Consider the following 22719-nt stretch of genomic DNA (forward strand, 5'->3'; position numbering starts at 1 on the left):
CTCGGGGCTTGCAGCTGGAGCAGGAGTTAGCTATGCCTCTGTTGTTTATCACCCCATTCACTTATTCCAACAAATATCTTGGATTCCTATCGTGCACCAGCAAGGTTCTAGGACACGGTGGAACACGAAATAGCCGGAATCTGCTCTCAGGACTGACGTGGCAGTGGGGGGAACACCAGCAATAAATAAGTAGGCAAATACAGAAACAGCAAACTTCCAGCTCCCTGGCAAGTGGTATGAAGAAAAGTAAGAGGGTCTAAGGAGGAGCAGAGTGGGGCAGGGGCTGGGGGAGTCAGGAAGGGTCACTCTGACAAGATAAGACTTGAGCTAAATGATATGTAGGTGCCAGATACACAAAAACAGGAGGAAAGTGCTCCTAGGCAGAGGGAACAGCACATGCAAAGGTCCTGCGGTAAGAATGAATTTGGCTCAATGGCGGGAAAGAAAGATGAGCCTGCTTCTCCCTCTCCCTCTGCCTGCCACTCCCCCTGATTGTGTGCTCTCTTTCTGTCAAATAAAGAAATAAAATCTTAAAAAAAAAAAAAAGAATATGGTTAACAGCCAAGCTGATGTAAGTGCCGGCTGTTCTCAAGGCAGGAGATGGAAGGATGAGCTCTCCTGATGGATGAGTGAAGATTTGGAAGGAGAGCAAGAGGGGAAAGAGATGAGGAGGGCCTTCCTTCCCCTGGCTAGGCCGGGGATTCCTCTGGCGGTGCCCACGCCCCAGCTGTCTGCACAGCCACGCTCTCCCAGCCCCGTAGACTCCGAGGCCAGACCAGGCACAGGCCTGTGCAGGCTGAGCCTCGCCCGTGGGAACGAAGCCAGGAGTCAGCCTGCCTGGGAGATGGAGAGACCCAGGCCGAGGGCCGAGGGAAAGAAGTCCAGTCAGGTGGCTGTGGACCACCCCAGTCCAAAGAGTTGCCTTCTGCTTCCAAGGTCACCTCCAGGACACCTTCCTCAGGTGCGCGGTCAGCTGCTGAGGGCACCAGCTACCCCGGCCCACGGAGGGGTGTGACCAATCCCCAGAGAAAAACAGAACGCCGCACACACCCCTGCCACCTCCAGCATCACACGTGCCCCAGCCAGGAGAGCTAGAGAGATGGGGTGGGCCTTGCCACCTCCCCGCCTGCCTGTCTGCTCACACCTTCCCTCCACCTGGTTCCACTTCCTGCCCCGGTGGGCATCCTGGTGCTTGGTCCCCTTCCTCTGAGCCTTTGTCCTGTGTGTCTAAAGCAGCCTCTTTACTTTGCTGAACTATCTCCCTCCCCCGAGTTCAGCCCAGCCCAACCCAGAAAACTTCCCATGGCTCCCCCAGACCAAAAGAAACACACACCCAGCTTTCTCTGCGCTCGCTCACTCAGCAGCCTCGAGGCCTCCTGGCCATTCACAGAGCCCCCAAGGCCTTCAGTGCAGAAGCAGACCTTTTAAGCACCTCCCCTCCCAGGCGGCCATCAGTAACAAGGACAACAGTGGGCCCAAGAGCCAGACCAGAAAGAAACCCCATCTTACTCACTTGATGAAATACACAGCTCCTTCCCGGGTAGAATCCATCTCCCAGCCCTTGGGCAATTCTGTGAGGAAGCAAAATCACAACATGACACTCTCTTCTCAGCCCCACAAACCCGATTTGCACTCAGGAGGGATGGGGCGGGGAAAACTAGGAAAATTCACAGACAAGCCAACAGTGCTCAAGCCAACCATGTCACCCTTCTTGGTCCATTATTCCTATCTGTCTGTTTCCAGCAAATAATCGGAGGGATGGCAGTGAGTGGGACGCCCCCTGTCTGTGAGCAGCGGAGTCACCAAATGGATCGTTGCCTCGCACCATTGGCTCAGCCATTGGACAAGCTTTTCTGGAGCATGTCCTCTGGGCCAGGCCCTGCACCAGCCCTGGGGATAGAGCAGTGAACACAGACAGTTGTCCCGGGAGGGCACTCAGGGTCATCCCACAGCCCCTGGCATCACAGAAGCACAAGCTGGAGCCAAGGGCGGGCCACTCGCCCCAGGCCTCACAGGGGATCCGACCAGGACTTGAGCCTGCAAACCCCAGCCCAAAGTATCACCCCAGCTTCTGCAGCTTCTGGACAAGATGCTGAGGACTTCGGAAATCAGTCCCAGGAAAATGCAGGGACTTAAAAAAATATTTTTTTTCTATTGACATATAATCGACACTTTATATTAGTCTCAGGGGTGCAGGGTAATGATTTGTTACGTGGTTACATTGAGAAACGGTCACCACAAGGCTAGCTACCATCCGTCACCATACATAGTGACAGTTGTTTTTCTTGTGATGAGAACTTTTAGGATTTACTCCTTTGGCTACTTTCAAGTATGCGCCAATTCGATATTATTGACTACAGTCACCATGCTGTACGTTATATATTTATTTTCTAGTTGGAAGTCTGTCCCTCTGGACCCACGTGGCTCCCCCACCAGCTCCCTTCTCCTCTAGCATCCACCATCCTGTTCCATTATCGATGAGTTTGGTTGGGTTTGTTCATTTGTTTTGCTGTTTCGATTCCACATAAATGTGAAATCATACGCTATTTGTCTTTCTCATTTCACTTAGCACAATTTTCTCAAGGTCTATCCTTGCTGCCACGAATGGCACGATTTCGTTCTTTTTTACGGCTGAGCAGTATTCTATCAGCTACAACTACCATCGTTACCCATTCGTCCATCAACGGACACCTAGGTTGTTTCCATATCATGACTATTGTCAATAATGCTGTGGCGAACACAGGGGTGCATATATCTTTTTGAATTAGTGTGTTTTTTTTCTTCTTAGAATAAATACCCAGCAGTGGAATTGCTGGATCATAGAGCAGTTCTGTTTTATTTTCTGAGGAACCTCCACACGGTTTTCCACAGTGGCTGCCCCAGTTTGCATTCCCACCATCAGTGCAAGAGCGTTCCCCTTTCCCCACATCCTCGCCAACACTTGGTATTTCTAGTCTTTTTGGTAAGAGCTATCCTAACAGCCGTGCTGTAATATATCATTGTGGTTTTGATTGCACTTTCCTGATGATTAGTGATATTAAACATCTTTTTTATGTGCCTATTGGCCATCTGTATGTCTTCTTTGGAAAGATGTCTATTCAGGTCTTCTGCCCCCTTTTTGATCAGACAGTTTTTTGTTTTGGGTTTTTTGTTTGTTTGTTTTTTGGGGGTTTTTTTTTTTTGTGTTTGCTATTAAGTGGTAGGAGTTCTTTGTATATTTTGGATATTAACCCCTTGTCAGATATATGATTTGCAAGTATTTTCTCCCATTCCGTAGGTTACCTCTTCATTTTGTTGATGGTTTCTTTTGTTGTGCAGAAACTTCTTAGTTTGATGCAGTCCCATTTGTTTATTTTTGCTTTTGCGGCCCTTGCTTTTAGGGTCAGCTCCAAAAGTCATCGCTGAGACCAATGTCAAGGAGTTTATTGCCCGTAGTAGTTTTATGGTTTCAGGTCTTATGTTCAAATCTTTAATCCATTTTGAGTTAATTTTTGTGTATGACATAAAATAGTCATCTAGTTCCATTCTTCTGCATTAGCTGTCCAGTTTTCCCAACACCATTTAAAGAGACTGTCCTTTCTTCATTGCATATTCTTGCCTCATTTGTCATAAATTCCTTGACCGTATATGCTTAGGTTTATTTCTGGGAGCCCTTGAAATAAACACCATTTGATCGTGGTAAATGATCCCATTAATGCATTGTTGAATTCAGTTTGCTAATATTTTGTTGAGAAGTTTTGTATCTATGTTCAGCAGGAATATTGGCCTGTCATTTTCTTTTTTCCTGGTGTCTTTGTCTGGATTTGTTATCAGGGAATGCTGGCCTTGTAAAATGAATTTGGAAGCAATCCCTCCTCTTCAATTTCTGGGAAGACTTTGAGAAAGATGGGTATTAAATCTCTGAATGTTTGGTAGAATTTACCAGTGAAGCCATCTGGTCCTGAGTTTTTGTTGGGAGGTTTTTGACTACTGATTTAATCTTCTTACCAGTAATCACTGTATTCACATTTACTATTTCTTTGTGATTCAGGCTTAGAAGATGGCACATTTCTAGGAATTTCTCCATTCCTTCTAGGTTGTGTAAGTTGTTGGCATATAATTGTTCACTGTAGTCTTATGATCTTTCATATTTCTGTGGTGTCAGTTGTAACTTCTCTTTCATTTCTGATTTTATTTATTTGAGCCCTCTCTCTCTTTTTCTTGGTGAGTCCAGCTAAAGGTTTATCAATTTTGTTTATCTTTTCAAAGAACCAGCTCTGAGTTAATCTTTTCTATTGTCTTTCCAGTCTCCATTTTATTGATTTCACTCTGAGCTTTGTTATTTCCTTCCTTCTACTAACTCTGGGCTTTGTTTGTTTGTGGGGTTTTTTTTTTTTTTTAAGATTTTATTTATTTATTTGACAGAGAGAGAGAGAGCACATGCAGGGGGAGCAGCAAACAGAGGGAGGAGAGAAGAAGAGTCCCTGCTGAGCAGGGAGCCCGATGTGGGGCTCCATCCCAGGACCCTGGGATCATGACCTGAGCCGAAGGCAGACGCTTCACCGACTAAGCCACCCAGGTGCCCCGTTTGTTATTCTTTTTTCAGTTCCTTTAGATGTAAAGTTGGATTGGTTATTTGAGATTTTCTTTTTTTTTTTTTTTAAGATTTTATTCATTTGACAGAGATAGACAGCCAGCGAGAGAGGGAACACAAGCAGGGGGAGTGGGAGAGGAAGAAGCAGGCTCATAGCGGAGGAGCCTGATGTGGGGCTCGATCCCATAACGCCAGGATCATGCCCTGAGCCAAAGGCAGACGCTTAATGACTGCACCACCCAGGCGCCCCTGAGATTTTCTTGTTTCTTGAGTTAGGTCCGTATTGCTATGAACTTTCCTCTTGGAGCTGTCTTTGCTGCACCCCATAGATTTTGGTATGTCGTACTTCTGTTTTCATTTGTCTCAGGGTACTTTTTTCATTTCTCCTTGGATTTCTTTGTTGACCCATTGGTTGGTCAGTAACACATTGTTTAATCTCCATATATTTATGATTTTTCTGGTATTCTTGTAACTGATTTAGTTTCATACCATGGTGGTCAGAAAAGATGTTGGTATTATTTCAATCTTTTTAAATGTACTGAGGCTTGTTTTGTGTCTTGACATACGAGCTACTCTGGAGAATGTTCCATGTGCACTTGAGAAGAGTGCATACCCTGCTGGTTTGAGGTGGAATATTGTGTATATATCTATCAAGGTCATTTGGTCTAATGTGTCATTGAAGGCCAATGTTTCCTTATTCATTTTCTGTCTGATTGAGCTATAAAAACATTTCTTAATAGCACCTCTGAAAAAAATTATCCATGGAAATGCTCAGAGCAGAGAATTGCAGGCTCATAGAGGGAGCAAGGACTGAACAGCTGAGGCAGCTGACCACAGCTCAGAGGTGCCCGGGCCATCCCTGCAGGTGGCAGCAGCCCCTCCTGGGCAGCTCCAGAGAGGCTGAGCACCTCCGTCTCCGAAGAGTGCTCTGTTAGGTACCATTTTATCCTACCCAGCCTCCCCCCCAAAAATCCTGCCTCTCTGGCAAACAGGATACCTCCACCCCAAAGCAGAGGGGGAGTCTTCTGAGAAACTCAAAGGAAACCACTGTCAGAGGTGGGGCAACAGGCAGGGCACTGGTGATCATTCTTTTGGGGATGCAAGAGCCCTGCAGCTGATACATTGCAAAACAGGTGTGGATTCCCTTGACAATCAGTGCCACCTTTCTGGTCAGGCCAAACATCTGCCTTGCATATCAGGTTTTATATAACATGGCTAGCCACTCTTGGTCTGAATCTTTCCCACCACATTACCAGCTGCCTCGGGGCACAAGCTGCTGGCGAGCAGCGCGCTCTCTGCTGCAGAGTGGTGGGCCCGGTTTTTATCATTCCTTTTACTCACCCCTATTTATCAAGGGTCTGTATTTCCACGTTGCTGTTGATGGTGACGCTGCTACTTCAACGCAGCTGGAAAGCCAGTGAGCCCAGCTCCCCTCTCGGGACTTGGTCCAGAGAAATTATAACCCCAGCTACCACTTAGTGCCTCCTTCCTCTAAGCTACACATTTTGCAACGGTGAGCGCATTTCATTTGCACAATAACAGTATAGAATAGGCATCAGCGTGAACATTTTTATAGATAAGGAACCTGAGGCCCAGAGAGGTTCACCAACTTGCTTAAGGTCACACAGGAAGTGTCTGGGCCGGGATGTGAGTCTGGTCTACTGCTTCCAAAGCTGACATTCTTTCCTCTGTGCTGTTCCATAAATGCTACTTGTTCCCCTCCGTCCCTGCGGGAGGACGGCCCCATTCAGAAGGGCGTGGGTTGGCAGTCTCCCCAAGTAGAGGGATCCCCATTGGGTCCGAATCCTAAATAATCCTGCCACTGTGATGTGCCTGGGAAGGAGGCCAGCGTGGATTATGTCCCCTGCCTTTTCCAGCAACTTCCCTCCACACTGCCCTCTCTGCCTGGGCAACACCAAGAGTGTTATATTCCTGTCCAGGCGGAGTGCCCGCGGAGGCAGCTGCCCTCCCGGCAAGCTTCAGGGGCATCTTAACCCCTTCCCAGCCTTGGACAACCAGTTGGCTGCAGCCCCAAATGAAATAGTTGGCCTGAAGGCTTTTATTCATCCTCCAATCCTCCCTAGAGCCATAGTGAGAGAGATGGAATCACATTTTAAACACTGACAGCAGCAAAAACACCGACCCAGAAGAAGGACACAGCCCGGCCTTGGGGTCTGGAGGCCCTGCCTCATGTCACAAATAACAACAATGACAAGAACAACAGCAGTCACTTCCACCGATGGTGATTCTCTCACGTAGCCTTTGCTACCATCTTCAATCTTCGGAGGTTCATAATCCTATCCTTCTCTTACAAATGAAGAAGCCAAGGCCTGGAAGGTTTCAACCACTTGCTCAAGCCCACACTAATAGAAAGTAGAGCCAAGACTGGAGCTCAGGTCTCTCTGCCCCTAGCACTTAGGCATTTAACCCCAACACAGCTCCACTTATTAGCTCAGTGGCCTTGAGCCAGGTACTTCCTCTCTGCTCTTAAATTTTCCTACCTTTAAAAGGAGTTGGACTCCAGGGTCCCTGAAGTCCCTTCCAGCTCTAACAACACAACAATTCCAGCCCGGAATCTAAAAGAAAGGAGGCCCTGGGCTGGCCACCACCTTATCCCAGTGTGTTCAGCAGTGCCACCTGTACCCCATGAATGACCAAACTCCTAGAACCACATGTCTGGTGTGCAGCCAGGGAAAGGGCTGGAAGGCCAGTGAGGGCAGGTCAGTGGTGGCATTCTGAAGAAGACGATCGCTTGTGCACTTGAAGCACCCCAGCCCTTCTCCTTCTTGGTGTCTCCACCTCCCCAGTTTAGACTGAAGTCTTGCCTGTACATGTCCCCACTTTGCCACTGGCCTGGGAGGTCCTTCAGGGCTAGCAATGAAGTCTTCTCCATAGTAAGCAATCAGTGCGGGTCCTGACTCCTTTTCTTTCATGTTCTCCCCAATGTGAAGGAATTCTTACTAGCCTATGGGGCTCTTTCAGTTTAAATTCATTAGAATTTAAAATTCAGTTTCTCAACCGCATTAATCACATGTCAATTGCTCAGCAGGTACACGTGGTTAATGGTGACTCCATTGGGCAGCGCAGAGAGAGAACGTTTCCATCACGGCCTACGGCTCTGTGGTTCAGCACCAGGAGCTGGGGTTCTCCCTAGGTCAGGAGCTCTGAAGATGGAGGGGATTTTTGATTGGGCAGGGGGATGAGACAGAAGTCAAATCGGCATCCTCTGAGGTCTGTCCCACATGCTACTGGTAGAGCTGGAAATGGAAAGACCTCAAGCTGAGTACCAACGCTCCTGCACCCTCCCCCAGATGGTGGTCCAGACGCTAAGCCGCATCCGTCCATGGAGAAAAGACAAAGTCAGAAGCCAAGTCAGGGCAGGGGATGTGTAATGCTGCCTCCAGCCTCTGCTTCCTCCTCAACGGCAAAGGCGGGGAGAGCCGAGCTCCTTACCTGGGCTGGAGGAGTGTCCACTCTGGATGGGGGAGTCCGTGCCAGGGTGCACCCAGCTGGTTGACTTTTCCTCATCACTACGGAAGACCAATAAGAAAGTGTCAGATTCAAGAGAGGCCTCGCTGAGTAGAACAGCCCTCTCCAAATTCACATCAACACTGACTGTCCGATCCCAGACACCTGACATGGACGAATCCACACCACCATTCACATTCGCGAAGCACTGACTGAGCGCACGCTGAGGATTCAGAAACAAATAATATCTGACCCTGACATTAAAGAATTTATAACCCACTGGGGAAACAGACATAGAAAAAGACAGTTGCATTATGATGGGATAGGAAGTATATCCTACCCCTATTATAGCTACTCAGAGAGAGCAGTATGCCACCAGGGAGGAGGGAGCGCTAAGCGGGACGAAGTTAAGGAAGGCGAACGGCAAGAAGACTAGTAAGAAGGTAGCATTTGAGGTGACTGGTGAAGTCTCTAGGGAGAACAGGGAAGGTCCTTAACTGGCAACTTCTCAATGATATGAAAGGAGGAGGCTGGGTCCTGGGGTGTCTATAATGCTAAATAGTTTCCCTCACAACAGTCCCTCACGTTAGGAATTTTACAGGTGATGAATCAGAGGTTCGGCGAGGTTAAGCGACTTGCCCCAAATCATACAATCGGTAAGTGGTAAAGCCAGGGTTCTGATACCTTGCTCCCAGCAAAGCGGGCTCCCCACCACTGCAGATCGCCTGGGTCTAGATCGGCAGGCAGATGAATCCCTCGACATTTCTCAACCCCCACCAGCCAAGTGATACTGAGTTTTCCAGAGCCAGATGGGACCCAGCACGAAGCACCTGACTTTCTCGGCCAATCCAGGGACGTGGTAGAGAGAGGACTCTCAGATCAGCTGTGTCACCCAGGCTTTAGGGTGGGGCCGCTGGGCCCCGGCCAGGACTCCACTCACCGCTTTCAAAGTATCACCAATACTTTAATTAATATAATAAACCCCACTAAGAAGGGTTCCACTAAATTTTTACTGAAGTAAGATATACAATACTGCACCCACTTAAAGCATACCATTCGAAGTTTTGACATCGGTATGCACCTGTGAAACGATCACCAAAATCAAGATGTGAACCCAATTTGGCTTCATGCCCCCTTGTAAGTCCTCCCCCAGCAACAACTGACCTGCTTCCTCTCACTATAGGTTAGTCTGCATGTTCTTGAGTTTCTAGAACTTTATATAAATGGAATCATGCAAGCTAGACTCCTTTGTCTGACTTCTTGCTTTCTTCTGTTGTCTTCCTCCTTCTTTCCTCCCTTCCGTTTCTTTCCTCTCTCTCTTCCCTCCCTGCGGTGGCCTGGGTTCATAGTCGATTCTGTTTCCTCACTGAGTAGTATTCCATCATAGGTTATAACCCAGTGATGGACATTTGCATGCTTTTCACTTTGGGCCATTACGTATAAAGCTGCTATGAACCTCCATGTCTACGTCTTTGTGTGGACACAGGCTTTCTTTTCGCTGGACTCCAGTACTGTTCCTGAAAGTCTGGACACCTGCTACGTTCAGGAGGGGATTCCCCAGCTGACCCTGCCCTCTGAGGAGGAGAGAAGAAACAGAGTCACTGTTCTGGTGCCCCCAGGGCCCTCGAGCCATGTGTGCCCTCAGCGATGCCCTGTGATGTGGGCTTTGGTCCTGGGATCCATGGGAGAGGAAGCCCAGGGAGGGGAACGGCCGCCAGTGCTAAATTTTAAGTGTGCGGGGAAACCCAGGCCCTTATACCTCCTCCTTAGCCACCCTGAGACCCGCGGACCCCGCTCCCTCTTCTCCTCTCACAGCTGCTCCCCCAGACCGCACGACTACCCCCAGCCCCCTGGATATCATGGACCATCCCAGGGTCGCAGAGGTGGACACAACCCCACTGCACCCTTGACTTCATCCCCCTGTTCTGCTGCTGCTCTCCCCTTGTCAGCCCCTGGCCCAGAACGATGTCGTCCAGGGCTGTCTCCACCCTGGCTTTGGGCTGACAGGGAACTATAAAACTGGGAGGACCAATGTCACTGCAATCCCACAGTCCCCATGCTTAGCTGGACCCTAAGTGCCCCCTGGAATCTTCTTCAGGGGCCCCAGCCAGTTGCCATTTGCAGAGTTCTAAAGCTTCCCCACCAGCCTCGAGTCCCTCCCCTGCCTCTCCTTCCCTCCCTCATCCCCGTTCTCAATGCACAATTTTCATCGCTCACTTCAAGAAAAAATGTAAGCCATCAGGCAGGAGCTTCGCCCAACTAGCACCCCCCAAACGTACCCATATCCCCACCTTAATACTTGCCTCTGCACTGGGGAAGAAGTGGCCTTCCCCCAGTTAAGGGAAATCCCTCTGCCTGGGTTATAGTCCCCCATCATCTCCTATCTTTTCTAGAACCTTATTCCATTGAGGGTCACAGGCTCATATCTTCAACTCCTCTCTCTCTTAGGTCATCATCCCTTTAGCCCCACTCTGGCCTGTGTCTTCCAGTCTGAACCGCCACCTCCCCTTCCCGCCTCCTGTCTTGTGCTCCTCTTCTTACTGGCCCAGCATCCTTCTTGGAAACTAGTCCCTTCAAGCTGTCCCCACTTCTGGTCTCCCTCTCATCCATCCTCTGCAATCTAGTTTCTGTCCTCAGCCCTCCCCTGAAACCACTTTTCCTAGAGGTCATTAAAGAGGGCCCTAGTTCCTATATCCAACAGGTACTTTCCAGTCTTCAGCTCACTTGGCCTTTCCATATTGACCATTCCTTCCTCCCAACACCCCTCTCCCCCCCTTCTAGGGCAACAGCCTTCCCTGACCCTGGTGCTTTCCATCCTGAGCTCCCTGGTCTCTCGTCCTCTAGCCCTTTCTTCAACACTGGTGCTGCCTGGATACCCCTGTCTTCTTGGTCACACACTTCTGGATGGTTCCATCCCTGTGCAGTGAGTGACTCCCAGGACACTCTCTTGAACTTCTACCCTATACGTCCAGGTGCCTGTCAGACAGCACCGCCTGCAGGTCCCACGGGGACCTCAAATTCAATACTTCCCCCTGAACACATACTCCCCCGAAAACCTGTTTCTCATCCCATCCTCCTGATCTCTGTCAGACTCTAGTTAAAACCTCTGAGATTCGTCTTTGATTTTTCCTTTTCCCTCTCTTCCCCAACTTTCAGGCAGTAAATGAACACCCTCACTTCTACTCCTACAGACTTCTCCTATCTCCCCTCCCTCTATCCTTACGGCCGAAATCCAACCCCATCAGCTGTCTCCTGGGCTTCGGCCGTTGCCCCTGACGGCTCTCCATATGCCAAGTGTCTCCCCTCCCTCCCGTTCAGCCCTCAAATCATCACCTGCCCACCCACCTGCCGGAGGGATCCTTCCAAAGCCCAGGTCTAAGTGTACCGATCCTCTTTGAAAAATCTCCTTTGGATTCCCACCCCCTGCAGGACCACATTCAAAGCCGTTAGCCAAACACACAAGGCCTCTCCAAAGCCGCCCCTTCCCATGTGTCCTGCCCCCCTTCCTGCCCCAGCAATCCCCACTCCATCTCCACTGACCCCCTCAGAGTGTTCTAGACAACCTGTGCCCCGGCACCCCCCGGCACCCTCCTTCCCACAGGCCTCTGCTTCAGGGCCCCTTTCCCCCTGGTCGTCTGCTCTAGAATCAGTTCAAATGTCCCCTCCTCCGGAAGGCCCTCCCTCTACTCCCCGGAGAACGCTCACTCTTTCTTCCTCGTGTTCCTAGACCATCACACAATTACCTCTAGAAGTAGCCTCTTCTTTCCTAAGCTTTCATCTGCATTGTCTCCCTACCACCTTCAGGGGAAAACCTGTCTCTTACTGGGTTTTTCTCTCTAATGCCAATCGGGGTGGCACTCACATAGTGGCTACTCAGATATTCGTGGCGTGAAAAACGAAGAGAAGCAGGAAGACCGGCAAGAGTTTGGGAAGGCAGATGAGAAGAGGCGAACTGACCACCTGGCCCGGGGAGCTTGTGGGAATACACGCGGAAGGCCCCAGCCCGGGTGGGAATCGCCACCTCCGGAGGTAGGGCTCGGGAGTCGGCCTTCTCTCATAAATTCCTTGGGTGACTTTTATGGACTCCAAAGTCTCAAACCACTGACCAAAGGGACTGCAGTTTTAACACCAGTGAAGTTCTGTCATTTAAGAATCTGACCCAGGGTCAAGAACTTCCGTGGAGTTCATTTCTAAGATAATCTAATTACAGCATCAATTACGATCATGATGATGATAATTACAGAAGGGCCTAACGCAAGTGTGGCAGCCGAGAAGCACCGGAGACCGAAAACCACCGGCTGCCTGACCTCCTACAAAGGCCGTTCGGGGCCGGGGGGAAGGCAGGGCCCTCAAGCCAGCAGGTCCTGGGCTCAGTCCGAGCTCTGATTAGCAAGTGGTTTTATCTCAAACAAGTACTGTCCGTCTCTGTAGACCTTGCTTCCCCATCTGAGAAATGAGGGGGTTGCAGCCAAGGTTCCTTTCAGCTCTAATGTTCTGTGAGTGGCTATCTTCAGGAAGAAAAAAAACACCCCATCACGTGTGGGTAACAGTTAAGAATGATGTCCTTCTAGACTTGCTGTATTATCGGGAGATTTCTATCCTGGCAAAGAGCGACTATAGCAGGAGCGGGCCAAAATACACCAGCGGGGCCACTCTGTTATAATGAGATTATGCCAGAGCCATTTTGGTTTATGAAATTAATATAACGGTACTAATATATTACAGAGAGCAGCAAAGGCTTACTCTCTTTAAAGAACGCCAAATGCACTGTGGGCACCTTCTTCCCCTTGACCACAGCCCCATAAAGAAGCAGGAAGGGAGAGGGGCTGCGGGCCTGGGAACACTGAGTCCTGGGGTGAGGGAAGACCAGGAACTGGTGGCAGAGGCAGGGTGTCCCGGCGTGATGTCACTTAGCCAAGTGTTCTTGTCAGAAAATCCAGGGTGGGGGCAAGAGAAAGAACGTACCCCAGGCCCTTTCAGGGCACGGAGCTGAGAGGGCCCGCTGGGCAGTGGGTCCGGCCATCCTCCTCTGGGCCGCCAAGAGCCCCCTGTGACTGGGGGCGGGGAGCCGGAAAGCCCGCACCTGCCCTGCCGCACCCTGCCTTTCCAGAGGAGGGCAGGCCCAGCCCAGGCTGGACTTTGACCCATTGAGGAAAAGGCGGGAGACACATTCAAACAGCATGGTGATAAACTTATTAGTCATGCCTGCCGGTCCAGCCACCGCTTCCCCCTACCGCTCAGCCTGCCCCCACGCCTGCCACCTTCCAAGTTGGACAACTCGAGAGAAAAACTAAAATGGCAAAACGAGAGAGCCGAACGTACTTGATGAAGAAGACTCTCCCCCCGCGGTCAACGCCGTAGGTCCATCGGCCGGGCAAGTCGAGCCAGTCAATCTCATCGGCCATCTCGGCGTCCAGAAGCCCCTCTCGCTCCGGGCCCCCCGGGCCGCGGGGGAGGGGGGAGGGCTTCCTGCCCAGCGGCCCCCACTGTCCGCCCGCCCGCAGGGGTGGGGGGAGAGCCGGGGGAGGGGTCCCTGCCGGGCGCGCCGCCTCTCAGTGAAGGCGGCGGGCCGCCAGCCGGGCAGCGGGGAGCAGGCGAGACTTAACCCCGGCCGGGCCGGGCTCCCGCTCCAGCCGCCGCCTCCCCGCCCGGAGCCCGCTCCGGACGCCTCCCCAACTTAACGCCGGGCAGCCGGCGCGCCGGGGGGTTCCGCCGCTCCCTCGCCCGCTGCCCGCCGCGCCGAGCGCTGTCCCGGCCGCCCGCAGCCGCCCGAGGAGCAGGTTGCTGTGCGCGAGCGAGGGGTGTCGCCTCTCGCTCCCAGCTGCGAACCTGCACTTGAACCGCCGGCCTGCCGCGGGGAGGCGGGGCCGCGCCGCAGCCGCCGAAGGTAATTCACAGGCAGGAGGAGGATCCGCGGCAGCCCGGCAGGTCCCCAAGCCCAGGCGCGGGGCGCGGAGAACCAGTTTGGCCGAGAGAGCTTTGAATCACGGACCGAGGGGACATGTCCAGCCGCCGAACGGAAGAGGGCGAGCGGTCAAACCTGGTTCTGCTTGGCGGGAGGTTCGTAGAGGAACAAAGGTCAGATGCCGGGAAGGGTGGCACGCACGGGTGTGGGTAGCAAGGGGCCCTGGATGTCAGCCTCATTAGTCAAGCTAGCTCTTACTTTTGTTTCTGAGCACTTCCTCCAAGAAGCCTGCCATGACTAAGGAGAATCGGAGTGAGACCTTAGAACACACTCAGAAGCCAACAGCTTGTATGTCCCTTCCCCCTAACTTGCACCAGAAAAGGAAAAGGGAAGGGAAAAAAATAAAATAAAGAAGAGGAGGGAATGTGTTCTGTGCACAGAACGCAGGCTGTCAGCATTCAGAACTGGCATGTCAAAAATGGTATAGCCGGAGCCCATACTTCTGCTGTCTCTGTATCAAAGCTGGGGTTCAGTGAGCTTTCCCAGCTTACGCTGCCCCTGCCCCTGGGCTCCCATTAGGTGCACACCGTTCCCATCCATGTGTTCGACCCAAGGGAATCATTAGACAAATGAGAGACACCTGCCTTTAGAGGAAGCAATGTGTTGCATGGCAGCTGGCAAGTCTCTGTTGAGTGAGAGGGCTTACTGTGAGCATTCTAAGGGATTTGATCCCTGTTCCACCTAGAAAATTGTGTCTGCCCAGATGTCACCTCCTCCAGGAAGCCATGCTTGCTTGACTCCACCCCAGACAGATTTGTATATCCATCTTCTATGTGTCACAATGCCTTATGAATAACCCTCTAGTGGAACTTCTCACAGTGGAATGCAATCCTTGATTTACTCCTCTGTCTCCTTTCTTGGGCTGTGTGCTCCTCAAGGCCGGGGCTCATCTTATGCATCTTTATAGCCCTAGCACTGGCCTGGGACACCTGATTCATGTTTGGTGAATGACCGGTGCTGTCATAGCTGGGAACAACTCTCTTTATATTTTTTTTCTTAAAGATTTTATTTATTTATTTATTTTGAGTGAGAAAGAGAGGAGGAAGAGCAGAGGAGGAAGGAGATGGAAGGGGGATAGAATCCCAAGCACGCTCCCTCCTGAGTGCAGAGCTGGTCACAGGCTCAGGAACCCTGAGATCACGATCTAAGTCAAAACCAAAAGTCAGTCACTAAACCGACAGAGCCACCCAGGTGCCCCTCGCTGGAAACAACCCTTAACTCTAACCCCAATCCTGTACTTTAGGGCCTTATCTGGGGGTCTGCTGAATATAGCCATCAGCCACATCGAGGTGTGTGTAGGGAGTGTTTTCTGGAAAAAGAAACAGATAGCCTTCCCAGGTATCCCAGTGCTCAAACGGAGAACATAATGTGTATACAGCTGCTAGATAGTGAAGCTAGAAGATGCCTCAGGGAACATCTAGGCCAATCCTGGTGTTAAATATGGGAAACTGAGAAGCTAAGATGAGAAGAGGCTGATTAAGGTCACTGAGCAAGTGGGGGCAGAGAAGGATCTGCCCACCAGTGTCCAGGCCAGAACTCCTGCCATTACATCATCTTGCCTCCAACTCTGGGAATTCCCTCTGCCGACATAGGCAAGTTGATCCCTGGATGCCAGGTGGAAGCTGAGTCCATTCTGCAGATGCCAAAGAGCCACAGAAACCCCTGACCCCCACCTTTCCCCTCCCCTCTCAGAGCCCGTGGGCTTCTAGCCAAGAAAGCTGCATTGGACAGCAAAGCAGAGCTGACCCTGAGAAGCAGAGGTGAGGATCTGTGCCCCTTAGTTCCGGAGCTGGGGAGCCTGGGAGGGTCAGGGATCAGAGTCCCCTCCAACTCCAGTCCCCTGTCTTGTGAAACACCTGTGAGACTCGCCTTCCGATAAAAGCACAGAGCCACCTACCAGCCCCTGTGCTATCGGAAGATCTGAACCTCCAGAATTACTGCCAAGATGCCCCCAGGGAAAATACCAGCGGCCAGTGTGTTCCCAGTCCAACCTGAGCAACCAGTAAGGGCAGCTGCTTGGGCCGAATGTGGGTGGAAACAGGGATGAAACGACATATATTTGAAAACATGTATTCTGCTGCTGTCTTCTTGGAGGTATAGGGGTTCCTGTTGATTTCTTCATGAGATTTTTGCTTTGTTTATCTTTAATCCAGCCTGGGGTTCCTTGGAACATTTACCTAGAGAAGAAAAGGCTGGTGGTTGAGATTTTGATTTTTTTTTTTTTTACTGATTTGAAATAAATCAGTTTTGAAAATACTTTTCCAACTGTGGTGTATTCTTACCAGTGACTTTTTACACTCAAGATCTTGTTTCTCAGTTACAATCAGTATTAATACTGCTAAGAAAGACATTTTAGGGGCCCATGGGTGGCTCATTCGGTTAAGCGTCTGACTTTAGCTCAGGTCATGATCTCTGGGTCCTGGGATCCAGCCCCACATCAGGGTCCCTGCTCAGTGAAGAGTCTGTTTCTCCCTCTCCCTCTGCCCCTCCCCCTGCTCCTGCTCTCTCTCAAATAAATAAATAAATAAAACCTAAAAAAGAAAAAAAGACATTTTATCAAAGGAGCTAAAAATAATGCAGAAAAGGAGTAGAAGGCTCAAATAAAAACAGCCATTGTTTCAACAGTTACCTATTGAAGAGGGCAGGAGGGCTGATATGTTGAAATAAAAACCTTGCGTGCTTTGTGGTCCGGTTAGAAATTGAGCTGCTTGTTTTCCCCTGCAGCAAATTTTATTTTACTTCTTTAAAAGGCAACAAAGCACACGGATAAACTGTATCAGTAATATTTAGGAATGATTCTGATTCTCTCATCCATTTCGAGGCCTTAGGTTAGTCACTTATATATTACTATGCTTCTGCTTTAGTATGGGCGGTGGGTTGAGACACAGCCCCAAAGCTGTCCATGTCAAATCCCGGGAATCTACGAATGTGACCTTATTTGGAAAAAAGGTCTTGGCAGATGTAATGAAGTTCAAGATCTTGAGATGGGGAGATTATCCTGATTACTCGGGTGGGCCCTTAAATTCAATGACAGGTGTCTTCCATAAGAGACAGGCCAGGGGAGCCAAATTTGAAACAGACGGCGGCGGGGGGGGGGGGGTGACCACAGAGGCAATGATTGAGGCGATACAGCCACAAGTCAAAAATAGCTGGAGCCAGCAGAAGCTGGAAGAGGCAAAGGGATTTTCCCCTAGAGCCTCCAGAGGGAGTGTGGTCCAGGCAGCACCTTCACTTTGGACGTCTGGCCTCCAGAACCCGGAGAGAATAGGTCTGGGGGGTTTGAACCGGATCGTGCTGATCTGTTACAGCAGCTAGGGGAGATTAACACAGTACCTGCAGGAAAACCATCACTCAGTGAGGCCCGAAATACACGTCTACCCTTTGTACTTATCTGGTATCTAATCCCCCTTCTTCTGTTAATAGCCCCCTGGGTTTCCTTTTGACACCCTCCCTTCTGCTCCTCTCTGCCCACGCGGGTTGGATGGGCTGGCCTCGCCCCCACACCAGCTCCGTTGGGGGCGAGGGCGGTGGTGCTGTGACACAGAGGGGGCCCATCTGACTCTCTGTTCCCCTGGCCGTAGTGATCGGTTCAGGAGAGGACACATGACTCCGACCAAGTCAATGACATTTACTTTTTAAGAAGACCCCAGAATTCTTAGGTCGAAGCCCTTTTCCTCTTGGCTTCGAAGCTGGCAGTTGTCGCTTTGGTGCCCCTGGGATCCTCGTGCGGAAGGGGCTGCAGAAAGCGAAACCCGTACAGGAGAACGTGGAGGTGGAGGGCCTCCTTCCATCCCAGGAGCCCTCAGACCCGGCTTGCCAAAGGAGGCTCCACCCCTGGGATTTCAGTCTCTAGGTGCCCTGAGTGGCTTCAGCCCGTTGGAATTGGGTCTCTGCCCCTGGCCAACACAAAGGTCACAGTGTCTTGTGCTTCTGTTCCTTTGGTGTAAACAATGTTTCTTTGGGAAAGCCAATGTGATAACCAGCTGCATTTTTTGTGATGCAAGAACGGGAATGCTTCTCTTCCCAGGAGACCACGATTTTAGATCAAGAAAAGATCTTCCTGATCACGTGGTCCAAAGCCTACACCTTCCCCTTGGAGGACACGGGGAAGAACCCAGAGTTGTGGCAAATTCCACAGCAGACTGGGGACCACAACTCTGGTCTCCTAAAAACCTGATTGGCAGAAAGCTAGATTTCAAGACATGGACTTTACCACGTCAACACATTTGGCTAAGAGGCTTACATAGTTGCAAGATTACCCCAGATTCCTCTGCTCTATAAAGAATAACAACAACAGTAATTTTTATTGAGTGCCGGTGTTTCGTAGTTAATGGTCACCTACAGGCTGGGTCATCTGCCCCTGTTGACTTTCTTACAGGGACTAGGAAGCAAGGGAAAAGACAAGAGCCATCTCAGCTGGGATTCCATAGGTGTGGGTAAATACGCAAAAGCCTAGACAAATTGGTTGCTTCATTTGGGCTTCTAGAAGGGCTTGAGAGAGGAGGTTTGTACTAGTGCTGGTACCCAGAAGACTGTAGGATCCTGAGGTTTCCCTACAGCCGACTGAATTCAATCACAGTTATCCCGCAGATACTTGGTACCTTCTGTGGGCCAGGCACTGTTCTAGCCACAGAGGATTCAGGAACTTTAAAACAAAGTCCCTGCTCCCACAGAATTTGTGTTTAATAGGCATATAGTCTCGGGCGATGATGAGTCTACGGAGGACAACCGAGAGAGTAAAGGAGACAGGAATGCAGTAAATGCTGCCCTCCGACGTTCCATATATTTCCATATATAGGTGCGCAGAAAGGCCTCGCTGAGAAGAATGACATTTGAACGAAGACTTGGAAGAACTGAGAAAACCAACCACGTGGCTATTGGGGGAACGTGTTCCAGGCAGAGGAAATAAGTGCAAAGTCCCTGAGGCAGAAACCTCCTTGGAATGTTTGAGAAACAAGGCCAATGTAGCTGAAGCAGAGTGAATGAGGAATAGGGGACCAGGGAGGCCGCATCGTTCAAGGAACTCTGTAAGGAACCTTGCGGTTATCCTACATGAGATGGAGAACCACTGGAGGGGTGCCTGGAGCGGCGCCGTGATCTTCATGGTTTAACATTTTGTAGATCGTTCCGGCTGCTCTTTGGAACAGGGTTGAAGCAGATTTCAGGTAGGAGGCTTGTGCCACAATCCAAGCAAGACATGGGGGTAGCGTGGTTCGTGGCGTTGGGGGGTAGAAGCAGTGAGAAAGGGTGAGGTTCTCCTTATCTGCTGAAGGTAGAGCTGACGGATTTGGGGGTAGATGAGACTGTCAGCGGCTGGAGGGGAAGGGAGGAGTCGGGAAGACTCAGCGGTATTTGGCCGGAGCGATTGGAGGAGCGGGTTGCCATTGACTGAGCTGGAGGAGGCTGCAGGAGGAGCGGGTGTGGCGGGAACACACGTCCAGTTCCAAGCATGTTAAGCTGGAGATGCCTCTGAGATATCCAATTTGGGGATGCCAAGGGGGTGACTGTATCTCTAAGATGGGAGTCCGTCTCAGGAGTAGAGATACACGTTTGGTATTTTTCAGGGATGGGACGGTAGTAAAGCCGCGAGGCTGGTTGAGGTCACAAAGGAAGGGAGCGCGGGTAAGGAGAAGGCAGAGATCGAGGGCTGAGAACCGAGGCGCGCCAACCCTTCAAGGTCAAGTGAACGAGAAGGAATCTGTGAACGTGAGGTTCGCCAGGTTGGAGAAAGAGGGCGTGGTGTCTTGGAAGTGAGCCTTGAGTGTGTTCACATCCCTCCCAAGAAGGAACGCGCGGATGGTGCTAGCCTTCTAGAAGGGCTGAGGTTAGGGTGGGTTCTGTCTGAGCAGGAAGCGACTTGCACTCCCCTGTGAAGGGGTGGGGAGACGGCTCAGGTTATTTTTAAGTTGGTCTGACAACGGGCCTGGGAAGATGATCGTTTGGCTAATGAGCCCTTGCTCGCGGAGGAGAAGCGCGCCTGAAATGGGCCCCCTTCAGCTCCATCTCGAAGGCTCTGCTCAGGCTTCTCCCGGGAAGGACGCCAGCCCAAGATGGCTGGCTGATCTCTCCTGCCAGGACCGCGTCGTGGAGCCGGAGCCCTGGCCCTGGCAGCTCCCCTAGAGGGGGAGGGGAGGACGGAGCATGTTGGTCCCCTGCTGGGGACAAGAGACAGGCGGGGGTGGAGCCAGCAACATGGGCCTATAATCCACCTGCTGATATTTCTTCCCTGGGTCTTTCTTGAATCCACAGCTCAGGCAATGCTCTTGTGCTGACTTTAATGTCTGACCTCGAGTTTTTCTAGAAAATGGCAGCTGCTGCTGACTTGGGCATTTCCTGGAACTAACACAGCACTTTGGCTCAGTTTAGTTCAATAAATGCATAAGGCACCATTATGCTTCTATTTCTACGTCCAAACGGCTCCGGCCTTCAGCCAACCAGCTTCTCCCCCTCTTGTCTCTGCCATCACCAACCTGCTGGTCACCGCTAGACACTCGTCAGAGGCCTTGGCTTCTGGTTCAGCATCTTCCTCTCCACGCCTGGTCTCCCTGTCATGCGGGGTGATTTCAGTGCCAATGTGAATTAACTACCCGATGTCCTAACCCCACCATACCTTATATCCTCACCTCCAGGGGCAGTCACCTCCACTCCATTAAGTTACTCACACCCAAGGCCATGCCTTAAACTGTCTGACCACTCCGATTTACTCCAACTTGGAAAACATAAACTCAAATATTCCACTTTCTGATCCTAGTTTGGCTCCTCCTAACGCCCTCCTTCCTCTCTTCCCTTCCCACCTGTTCCTTGCTTTCCTGCAATACCTCTGGCTTCTCAGATTTCCTCCTAACCTGTGAACGAAAGCCGTGGTTCACCTCCTGTGCCAATCAGCCCCAACTCACAGCATCCTGCCACTTGTCCTCAACCACGTCCAGGCTGCGGAACTACCCTCCGGATTAATCTGTCCACCTTTGCTGCTCTCAGGCCCAGGAAAGCATCACCCTGAGCCACTGGGGGAAGGAAACAGGTCGCTGCCCCTGTCGTTCCCTCTCCACCTTCCGCGTGCCTCCTGCTGGGTCTGCAGCCAGTCTCCCCACCCCCGTTATTATAACAGACCCCATCATCATTCCAGGGGAAAATAAAAGCAGTCAGAAAGACACAGCCTTGACTGGAACACGTTCGTTCAGTCTCCCCAGGCCCCCTGGTGAGACCTCCCCTGTGTTTCTTCCATCCAAAGGTCCACTTTCCACGTGTTCGCATCTTACAAGTGACCATCACTCACCAGTGCCTCAGACAGCTTCCTCCCTCTCTTCTGGTTTTTTCCCTCAAGCGTGTACACACACACACACACGCACACACACATACACACACGCACTCGTGGGCACGCAGTAAACCCCACGCCCACCCCCACCCGCACCCCCAGCTACCATATCCCCACCTTCTTCCTTCCACTTCTCCCAGTGCCCAATTCCGTGTCTCCCAGTTACTCACAGTCTGGTTTCTGTCCCTCACAGCTCCTTGAAAATGGCTAAAACTAGTCTGGCAAAGATAAGCACCTACTTCCAGGCTACAAAGAAACTGGAACTTTTGGGCTCTCATCTTGGGAGATGCATTTGAGGGCTCTGGCCCTCCCCTTCCCTGCCCTGGGCACCCCCCCCCCCCCCGTATGTTTCTGCACTCTGTGCCCCAGCCATCCAGAAACCCCTACGGTTGCCTGTACCTTTGTGCCTGGGGGGGTGGGGGGGCCTTCTCAGTCCTTCTCTGTCTGCTCCTGTTGTCCACTCTCCTGCAAGGCGCAGCCCGGAGAGGAGCCCCCTGCCCTTGCCCGTGCACTGTGCTTGTCATCCCTGTATGGCAGTGCACTTTCCTGTCGCCCCACAAGACTGGAACTCCTTGGCAGCACGGACTTCCTTCCTTCTCCCTCCCTCCCTCCCTCCCTCCCTCCCCTGTTTTTATTTTCATCACCCTCTGCTCAACAGGACAAGTGCCCTTCTTAAGCCCCATCACCTATTTCACTCCCCTTCCCCCCCTTCTGGTCACCACCAGTTCGTTCTCTATAGTTAAGAGTCTGTTTCTTTGTTTCTCTCTCTCTCTCTCTCTTTTTTTCAGGGGCTGTCTTTTAAATCCACTTTTTGTCTTCATTGTACTCGGTGGTATTTGGCCACTCCCACCTTCCTGAAGTTCTTTTTTTCCTCTAGGCCTTCGTGACACCACATTCTCCTGCTTTACCTCCCACTTCACTGGCTAGTCCTTCTTCGTCTCTTGGGTAGCTGCTTCTCCTCTGCTTCACCTACTCACGATGTTGGAGAATCCAAACTTCACCCCCAACCTGGTTCTGCACGCTACCTACACACTCTCCCTGGGTGATCGCCCCCATTGTGCGAAATTCTGTCTACACGCTGCTGGCTCCCAGATTTCTATCTGAATCTGACCTCTCCCTTGGGCTTCAGATGCGTATATCCAGTTGTCTACTCCTCCACACGGATGTTTAATAAGTACCTCAAACTTAATGTGGTCAAAATAGAACTCTTATTTACAGCTCCCAATCTTTCTCCTGGACTGTTATTTCATTATAGGCACAATCAATAATCACCCCACTGCTTGCCCCCAAAACCTAGGAGTAGTGTGACTACCTGTCTTGGTTTGCCTGGGACTTGTTCTTGTTTTAACCCTGAAAACCCTGTTCCAGGGGTGCCTGGGTGGCCCAGTCGTTAACCGT

At 51.1% G+C, this 22719-nt stretch overlaps 1 non-coding gene across 1 annotated transcript; it reads right to left on the reverse strand.

The window, feature by feature from the left end:
• Positions 1-1500: 1500 nt before the first annotated feature.
• On the reverse strand, positions 1501-13582 carry LOC113242505 (uncharacterized). Its single transcript, XR_008960591.1, has 3 exons — positions 13364-13582; positions 8027-8103; positions 1501-1571 (listed from the first exon to the last, which is right to left on the reverse strand). It is a non-coding gene; the product is annotated as an uncharacterized LOC113242505 (transcript).
• Between the last annotated feature and the right edge of the window lie 9137 nt (positions 13583-22719).

Source organism: Ursus arctos, unplaced genomic scaffold (genome assembly GCF_023065955.2).
Source record: "Ursus arctos isolate Adak ecotype North America unplaced genomic scaffold, UrsArc2.0 scaffold_2, whole genome shotgun sequence".
In the NCBI taxonomy this organism is placed as follows: Eukaryota; Metazoa; Chordata; class Mammalia; order Carnivora; family Ursidae; genus Ursus; species Ursus arctos.